Here is an 8714-nt window from a genome sequence, read left to right as displayed (position 1 = left end):
AGAACAACCTGGTGCTGCTAGGGACTGTCAGTCAGAGACATTGGCTGGTGAAGGCATCTCATCCTAGCGGGTTTTCTGCCTGCTTCTGTTGCTGATGGGCTGATGCGTGTCCACAGCTTTACTCATGATCGCCCTGCTTCCTTTTAGCTGTATGCATTCTTGCTTCCTGCTGAGGCTGTGATGGAGTTAGTGACACAAAGAATTGGGGTCTCCTTCCAACCCACTGATTCTCTCAACAATAAGTTTTTTCTCTGTAGAAATATTTCTCTGTTGCCTACATTATCAGAAATAAATATAACACTCTTTTCTGTTTTATTTTGACACTGGGTTTCATTACGTAGGTAGGGCTGGCCTGAAACTCACTGTATAAACCAGGTAGGCCTTGAACTCAGAGAGATCAGCTTGCTTCTGAATGCTGGGATTAAAGGGGCATACCTGGCTCCTTCTGTTTTTAAATTTTTTTTAAAAATTTGTCTCTATGGTGTGTGTGTGTGTGTGTGTGTGTGTGTGTGTGTGTGTGTTTTGACCAAAGAGTCCATCAGATCCTCTGAACCCTGTTCCTCTGCAAGAGCAACCAGTGTTACTAAGCAATGAGCTGTCTTCCCAGCCCCTTCTGCCTCCTCTAAACTCCACTTCATTGTTCATCTTGCCCAGACATGCCTTTAGTTCCTACTCTTAGTGTTTGTTTTAATTCAGTGAGTTCCTATTCGATTTTCTCTTGTTTCTTCTATTACCTCACACAAGATTATGTGTTTACTTTTGTTTTGGAAGTTTCTCATTGACGACGCTTGAATCCTGGCTTTAAAATCCTTACTGACCATTCAGACAAGGGTTTTCTCTTGGTGCCACCACCAGGGAACTGGTTTTTCTCCTCTGCTATTCATTTAGGGGTATGGTCATGGTGTGACGTGATTTCCATTTTAACATCATTTGTCTAAGATGTCAGCAGTCCTGACACTGTGGGTACGGTGGCTGTTTATCCTTCATAAACTTATGGTGGTGATTTTGTTTCTCTGGATTTGCCTGATTGAATAAAAAGGATTTTACCTCCAGTCCATATGGACAGGCATATTTGAGAGGAGTCAACCAGAGTGGTTCTCAACCTTCCTAACATAACCTTTTAATACAGCTCCACCAACTGTAAAATTATTTCTCTGCTAATTCATAACATTAATTTTGCTATAGTTATGAATTGTAATGTAAATATCTGATGTACAGGATATATGATATGTGACTCCTGTGCAAGGGCCATTTGAGCTCCCAAAGGGGTCTCAATCCAAGGGTTAAGAACCACTGATCTGGACTTAGTGGGAGGCTCTTACTGACGTAGATGGGTTGCCCAGTGTTGCCGGGGAGGAGTCTCCATCTCTTGAAGGCAAAGGATCTTCCACGATCAGGCTTTTTCCTGGGTCCCTCTGGAATAGTGGCCACACTCTTGATGGTTACTGATGGATCAACTGACTCCAGGCAGTTTTCTTTTACATCCTCGAAGATGAGGATTCTAAAAAGGGTTCTGCTAGCCAAAAGCAGTGGCTGAAGCTATCCCTAGTGATCTTTCCCCTTCCCTAAAGGCTCCTTGTCCCCACAAGGTCAACAGTAGATGTCTGAGTCCCTCCCAAGCTGGACCTTTCCAATCTACACTCTTCCACTGTGCTGTTTCTTTCACAAAGAGCACACACGCTAACCCTGAACCTATCTTGTCCTCAGTCAGCACTAACCACCTAGTCCTCTCTGCAAGCTTCGCTTTCCCATATGACCAAGCTGCTCACAATTCTGAGGCATGTTCACACTTGTATTGACAAACAGAATGGCACCGATTGGCTAGTCTATAATGACGCAGATTCTGTATGATTCTGATTCAGAAGCCTGTACATCGGAGATGAAGAGACCGAGGGCAGAGGAAGGAGTTCTTGTGGGTTTTTGTCACCACAGAAGGGATCCAATGGGCTAGGAAGATAAGAGAGGGAGCCAAACTCCCTTTCATAATTTAAACTTTGTCCACAATAGCATAATTTATGGATCTTTATTTGTAGGTCGCATCCCTCTTGACCTAATCAATTCTTCACAACTACATTCCCACTGGGGATTAATCTTCAGAAAATTACTTTTGGACGATCACATTCATACCAGAGATGACGGTGAATATTTGCATATCTATAGTGGGGGTGGGCATTATTCTTCCCACATCGTGTACCCGTAAGTTCTCTAACTACCTGCTTCCCCAAGGTAGCCTCTCTGAATGAAGTGAATTCCGGGTGATTGATGAGGTACAGACACCAAAGCTCATTGCCTTATCCTGTCACCAGTATCAAGTTCAAAACAGCAAGAGCTACCTGTGGGAAGGAAAATACGAATAAAATTTATGGTATCTCTAAACTATAAACCCCCAATTTAATCAAAATATTGTTTTAGATTCAGTTCTCTTATATCGATGTTCTTTAAATGTACAAGTCAGTGGGCTTGCTGTGATTCCTTGTACAGGTTTATAGTGTACAGTATCCATCTTCATCCTCACAACTCACCTCCATTTCCACCTGCACACACACACAAACACACACACACACACACACACACACACAAACACCCTGCTGCTCCCCTTCCTCTTCCTAAATGCCCCCTTTCACTTAATATCCCTTATTAAAATATAATTTCACAATCGTCTGTATGAGTCTGGCTTGTTTCACTTAACATATTGTATTTTACAGTTCCTCCATTTTTCTGAGAATAAAACCCTTTGTTCTTACACATAGATGAAAATCACATCAATGTATATCACATTTTTTAAGCCATTTATCCAGTGATCAACAGCTAAGTTTATTGCAGTGGCTTGTCTATTGCACACAATAGTGTGGCAATCAGAATGGATGTGCAGGGGTCCTGGTTAGTTTTATTATCAGTTTGACTCAACCTGGGAAGAAGGATCCTCAGCTGAGGAATTGCCTCCATCAGATTGGAATTGGCCATATCTTTAAGGAATTTTTTTTTTGATGGTTGATGTGGAAGGGTCTAGCCCACTATGCGTAGTGTCATCCCCTATGAAGGTGGCCCTGGGTTGTATGAGAAGGAGAGAAAGCTGAGTAGGTCATAGATACCAATCCAGTACCCAGCATTTCTAACTTGTATCTGCTTCCTTTCCTGCCTCTAGAGTCCTCCCTGAGTTCCTTCTCCAACATCGCTCAGTAACAGACGGGAACCTAGAAGATAGAGTGAGACAAAATCTTTCCTCCTCAAGTTGATGGCTTTGACGGCTTTATTCTTCATGGTGCCTACTTGATCTTCCCTTTTTTGAAAGTTGTGTCTGTTTATTGTTCTTAGAAAGATGATATTACATGTTTTCTCATGAGCTCTCTGTCTCTCTCTGTGTCTCTCTATGTCTCTGATTCTGTCTCTCTCTGTATTTGTGTGTTTGGTGTGTATATGTGTAGGTTTGTGTGTGTGTTTTTGTGTGTGCATGTGTGTGTGTTTGTGTGTGTATGTAAGTGTGTGTTTGTGTGTTTGTGTATGTGTGAGTGTTTCTGTGTGTATTTACATATGTGTGAGTGTGTGTGTGTTTGGGTATGTATGAGTGTGTGTGTGTGTGTGTGTGTGTGTGTGTGTGTGTGTGTGCTTTCCAGGCTTAAAAAAATCCCCAAGGCTGTAAATCTCAGCAGGTGCCTAGAGAAGGAAGATGAAGGTAAGGAAAGGGGGAAAAATCATGTCATTTGAGTTAACCCCACACTGAGGTCAGCCACATAGTGGACCAAAGTCACATAATGGCAGAGGAGTCATAAGAGCAGAGAGAGAGGAAAACTCAAAGTGTGAAGGAAAATGTGCTTAAAACTATGATAGAAGGGAGAAAAGAAAGACGGTGCACTTAGAAAAGTGGACAGATTTTAAAGAGCTGCCATAAGTTGTTAAGCTCTAAGTACATTTAAAAAATTATAATGTTAAAGTGGAAGGGAATTATTGGGAAGATGGAAGGGACTGTCAGAGTGTACCGGGGACAGGGGAGGGTTCTGAAAAGAATCATTTTGAAGATCTGAAGAACTATGTGACAGAAACAATTAGAGTGACCTGTAATTTACAGGTAAAGTCCACAATTACTTTCAACCAGTATTCTGTCTACCCATATTTCAAAATTAAATTACCTCATCTATTTAATCCTGTTTTACTGCATTTGATCTAATAAATTCCTTGTTGTAAAAGGCGAAAGATTTATACGATCTGAAGAGAAACCAGAGTGTATAAATTCCTTGTAACCAGAAGTGCTGGTAAATTTTAAAGACATTTAAAATATGACTGGTCGATATCGTGTTTGTCATCAGTTTATCTCGAATTTGGAAGCATGTCCAGGAGCTAATTTTTCCTCGCTCTTTGCAAAGAATCCATAATTCATGATTGCCATTGACTTCAATAGAAGGTATTCAATCCTGTCAAATTCAAGCTTTGTGTGAATAAAAATGGCCCTCCTCTTATTGTGGGTTTGAATAAAGCTAATTTTGGTGTGCTACCCAGTGGGCTGCCTCCGAGGGAGAGCCTAGCAATATTTCTGATACGGAGAATGACTTAAAGATAACCAAAGGAAAGATAGGAGTTGGGAAAATAACCATCAAGGATGTTGGTGGCTCAGAAACCAAAGACTTTTTCAGAAAAAAAAATGCACGAAAAGAGCTACTTGGGCAGACTGTGATTCGAGTCATTAGAATATTTGGGAGGGGACTTTATTTTGGGTCTCCAGGAGGCTACATGAGAAGCTAAAACCTAGATGCTGGAAGTTTCTAAGCGTAACTAGGGAAGGAACTGGCCTGAGAGGGCTTCTATGACGTAAGCAGAGCCTGGATGATGTCACAGGGCACAAGGAGGTTGCGCATCTCTTCCACTTGGGGGCGCTAGACTCCCTTGAAGGTGGGTTCACTATCTTCGCAGCGGGGTGTGAAAGCCAGTTCAGCTCCTGAACCCGACAATTGTTCAACAGCCTTTTTGTGCCTGGCCGGTTTCCGAAGACAGAATCTGGACGACTAGGGCATTTTCTTTCGGTAAATACGTTTATGAAGATAACTGGGACCCTTGCAGCCCAGAAAGCTAAATGTTTTCCCTCTTACAGCGAGTACCCTTATGTTTTGATATCTTCCACGTTTGAGAGCTAAGCGGATGGTCTAGGCTAGTAAGTCTCCGGAGTTTATTATCCTTTGCCAACAATATCTAATTCACAATCCTACTAAAATGCCAAAGCTCCTCTCTGTGCCTGTGCATTTTAGGAGATAATATTTCTTTGTTTGTTTTTTTTTTTTTTTCTTTCGGAGCTGAGGACCGAACCCAGGGCCTTGTGCTTGCTAGGCAACTGCTCTACCACTGAGCTAAATCCGTAACTCCAGGAGATATTACTGCTAAATGGCTGTTGTTGCCTACACAAAAGACTATTGTTGCGGTCGGAGATGCAACAGCGTCGCAGAATAAACCTGGGGCTGGGTCAGGATGCACAGTACAGAAAGCCAGTGGACTGGTGTGCTGTGTCTCTGGGCAGACACTTGTGGATGTTGTCACATAGCTCATAGTTAGAGGGTAGAAGAGGGGTGTGGCCACTCTTCTGGCTCCTTTGCTATCCTTCCTCTGTTCTGCTTGCTTAAAATGGGGACAGGGATACTTAATCCCACACTGACCTAGCCATTCAAGGAGAGGTTCCTCAGCAGAGCCAAAGTGCCTCGGGCTGAAGAAAGGTGTCTGAATATGTTATTCTGAGCTGTAGAGAACTATTTTTTCATTTCCCTTTGAACTTTAGATTTTGATTTTTGAGACAGGGTTTTTCTGCGGGTAGCTTTGGCTATCCTGGAACTAACTCCGTAGACTAGGCTGTCCTTGATCTCACAGAGTCTGCCTCCCTCTGCCTCTTGAGTGCTGGAATTAAAGGTGTGCTACACCATTGCCCAGCCCTCCTACGAACTCCTGATTATGACAGAATTAGATTCCGATGCTCAACCCTGTTAACCATCGCCTTCCTCACCTGCTCCAAAGTTCTCTTAGACAAAAGCCTTGGTCCAGCGCCCTCCCCCACCCTACCCCCATTGTTCTTGCAGGCACTCACATGACAGAGGCAACAGCATTGTGTCTGGTTTATGCAGGCGAGCTCTTCAAACCCAGGCCACGGGCAAGTATGAAGCCTGAACACAGAACGATAGCCACAAAACAGTGGACCAGGAGTGCTATGGCCTACCACACTAAGTCTACAGCCAAGAAGAAGAGGATGTCTCTGAGGAGGATGAGCACACCATCCTTCCAGAAGCATAGGAGGAGGAGACCTTCTCCCCAGGCCCTGGGGAACATTGTGGGTTGCAGAATTTCTCATGGATGGAAGGAAGGTGATGAACCCGTCACCCAGTGGAAGGCTATCGTTCTAGATCAACTGCCATTAAATCCCTCTCTCTATCTGGTCCAGTATGATGGAATTGATTGTGACTACGGACTGGCACTTCACAGAGATGAGAGAATTTTAAAGCTTAAGGTCTTGACTCGCAAAGAAGTGGTTCATCAAGTGAAAGACTCCCATCTCGCAAGTGCCATGGTTGGCCGAGCTGTGGAGCATAAATTTGAGGGAAACATGGCTCTAAGGACAACTGGAGGGGGGTGGTCCTAGCCCAGGTGCCGATCATGAAGGACTGGTTTTACATTACCTACGAGAAAGATCCAGTCCTATACATCTACCAGCTCATGAATGATTACACGGAAGGTAACCTCCGTATCATTCCAGAGACTCCTCCAGCAGAGGTGAAGTCAGACGTTGACAGCGACATCTTAGCAGGTCAATGTGTGCAGTTCACCTGACGTGACGGGTCCAAAATGATCGGCAACGTCATTTACAAAGTTCCAGCCAAGCCTTCCGTGTACTTCATCAAGTGTGATGTTGATGTCCACATCTACGTCTATAATCTGGTGGAAAAGATCCGTTAAGGTGAAATTCATAATGTGTGGGGGACATAGATGGGGAATTTATAGGATTGGGGGGAATATGTTTGTTTTTCTGTGTTTCAGATACCCAAGGGCCTTTCACAACCCCAGTATCTTTTCCAGTGGAATTTGTTTTTCTCTAAAAATTAAAATGTGCGATGTGACGTGTTGTGTGTGAACACTTTAGTGGAGGAGACGGGTTGTGGTGGATGGAACATGGAGAGGAAGTCGGAAAGGTCAAGGCTGTGAACCGTAAGTCTAATGTCCCATAGACAAAAACAAACAGGACTGAGCTGGTCTGGTCTTTAGGGAGAGAAAAGAACTGGAGATGAGGCTTAGAAGAGCAGGGATGGCACAGGGAAAAAAAAGACGGGTGTTTAGGAAGCAGTGGAGAGGGGCCAGACATAGATGGACACTCTGAGGTGAAGTTTGAGCGAGAAACAGACTGTTGGGGAAAGAGGGGCAGGTAACAGGAAGGTGGTCTTGGAAAACAAGGGGAAACCCAATAAACTGATCCAGGCAGACTCAGAATCAGAGAAGGTCGGGGATTGTTTGACTAACAAAACCTAATGAAACCTGTTTCTCATCTGAAGATGTATTATTTTAATTATGTGGGTGGGGGCAGGGCATGAACACAGGAGACCACAGAGACAAGGATAGTCAGGTCCCCTGGAGCTGGAATTAAAGGTGGTTGGGAGCCATTGGACATGAGATCAAAGAACAAATCCACGTCCTCTTTCAAAGCAAATGAGCTCTTGATCCATTGGTCAGCTCTCCAGGCCCCTAAAGTCATCTTTTCAAATACATGCAACCTTCACATGCAGAGAAGAGACCAGGATGAGGGTAAGAAAGATTAAATTGATGGTGATGTGGAAGAAAGACTAAAGAACACATGGGGGAGTAGAGGACACTAAGGGAGGAAGGAATTCCAAGATGGAGTTTTCAAAAAGTGAAGCAGGAGACCAGGAAGAACAGAAAGGGTCTAGAATGAGTTGAACTTGGGCCGCATCCATATTGCTCTCTTTGGTTCCTTAAAGAACAGCCAACCGTCACTACAGAAGGTGGATGTGAGGTGGAGGCTTCCCCCAAGGACATTTTGATGAGGATAACTCAAGAGTAGTGAGTGCCAAACTAAGTTTATATCTATCGATTCCTGAAAGTATCATAAGGCCCATTATTTTGTACGATCAGTAAAAAGTAATTTAAAAGGGAAGATGAGGATGCCGTGAGCTTCTGTCAGGTGTTACGTGGATCCTGGGTTTAGCTTCCCTGAGCACGTTAGACTCTGTTGCATCCTGTAATATTTTTTAGGTCTCTTCTCAATGCCCCTAGATGGCCACAAAGAGCTCCTGCACTGGCTTGTCTTGCCTGGCTCTCCTTTGACTGGATGGCTTCCTACACACCTGTGGGCCCTGTTACCGTATCTAGCCCCAGGAAGTTCCCGTCTTTGACTCACATGGAAGCTTTTCCTCAGAAAACTCTTGATGGTGCCTCCAATGCAGATGTGCTGAGCTCTTTCATATGCTATTTGCCATGACTTTAAAATGCTTTCCGGCTCCTGACCATGTAGCTCTCTCCTCCTGAGAAGCCCCTGTGCACTCCATGTGGTCTCCTTGAGCCACATCTACACTCCAAGAGTTACTTTGGAGACAACCTTATCTTGGACATATTCTTTGCTGTTTCTTCTCTCAAGAAAAAGTTTCTCACTGCAGGACTTGAAAATACTTTCTATCGTTGATTAATTCTGCTATTTTGGAGATTTTGTACTGGCTGGTTGTCTGACGGTTTCATTG

General features: G+C 43.8%; 1 pseudogene; it reads left to right on the top strand.

The window, feature by feature from the left end:
- Positions 1-5947: 5947 nt before the first annotated feature.
- On the top strand, positions 5948-6924 carry LOC147998099 (Y-linked testis-specific protein 1-like; annotated as a pseudogene).
- The last annotated feature ends 1790 nt before the right edge of the window (positions 6925-8714 follow it).

Source organism: Rattus norvegicus, chromosome Y, assembly GCF_021556685.1.
Source record: "Rattus norvegicus strain SHRSP/BbbUtx chromosome Y, alternate assembly SHRSP_T2T, whole genome shotgun sequence".
In the NCBI taxonomy this organism is placed as follows: domain Eukaryota; kingdom Metazoa; phylum Chordata; class Mammalia; order Rodentia; family Muridae; genus Rattus; species Rattus norvegicus.
This window is presented reverse-complemented; position numbering and strand designations above follow the sequence as displayed.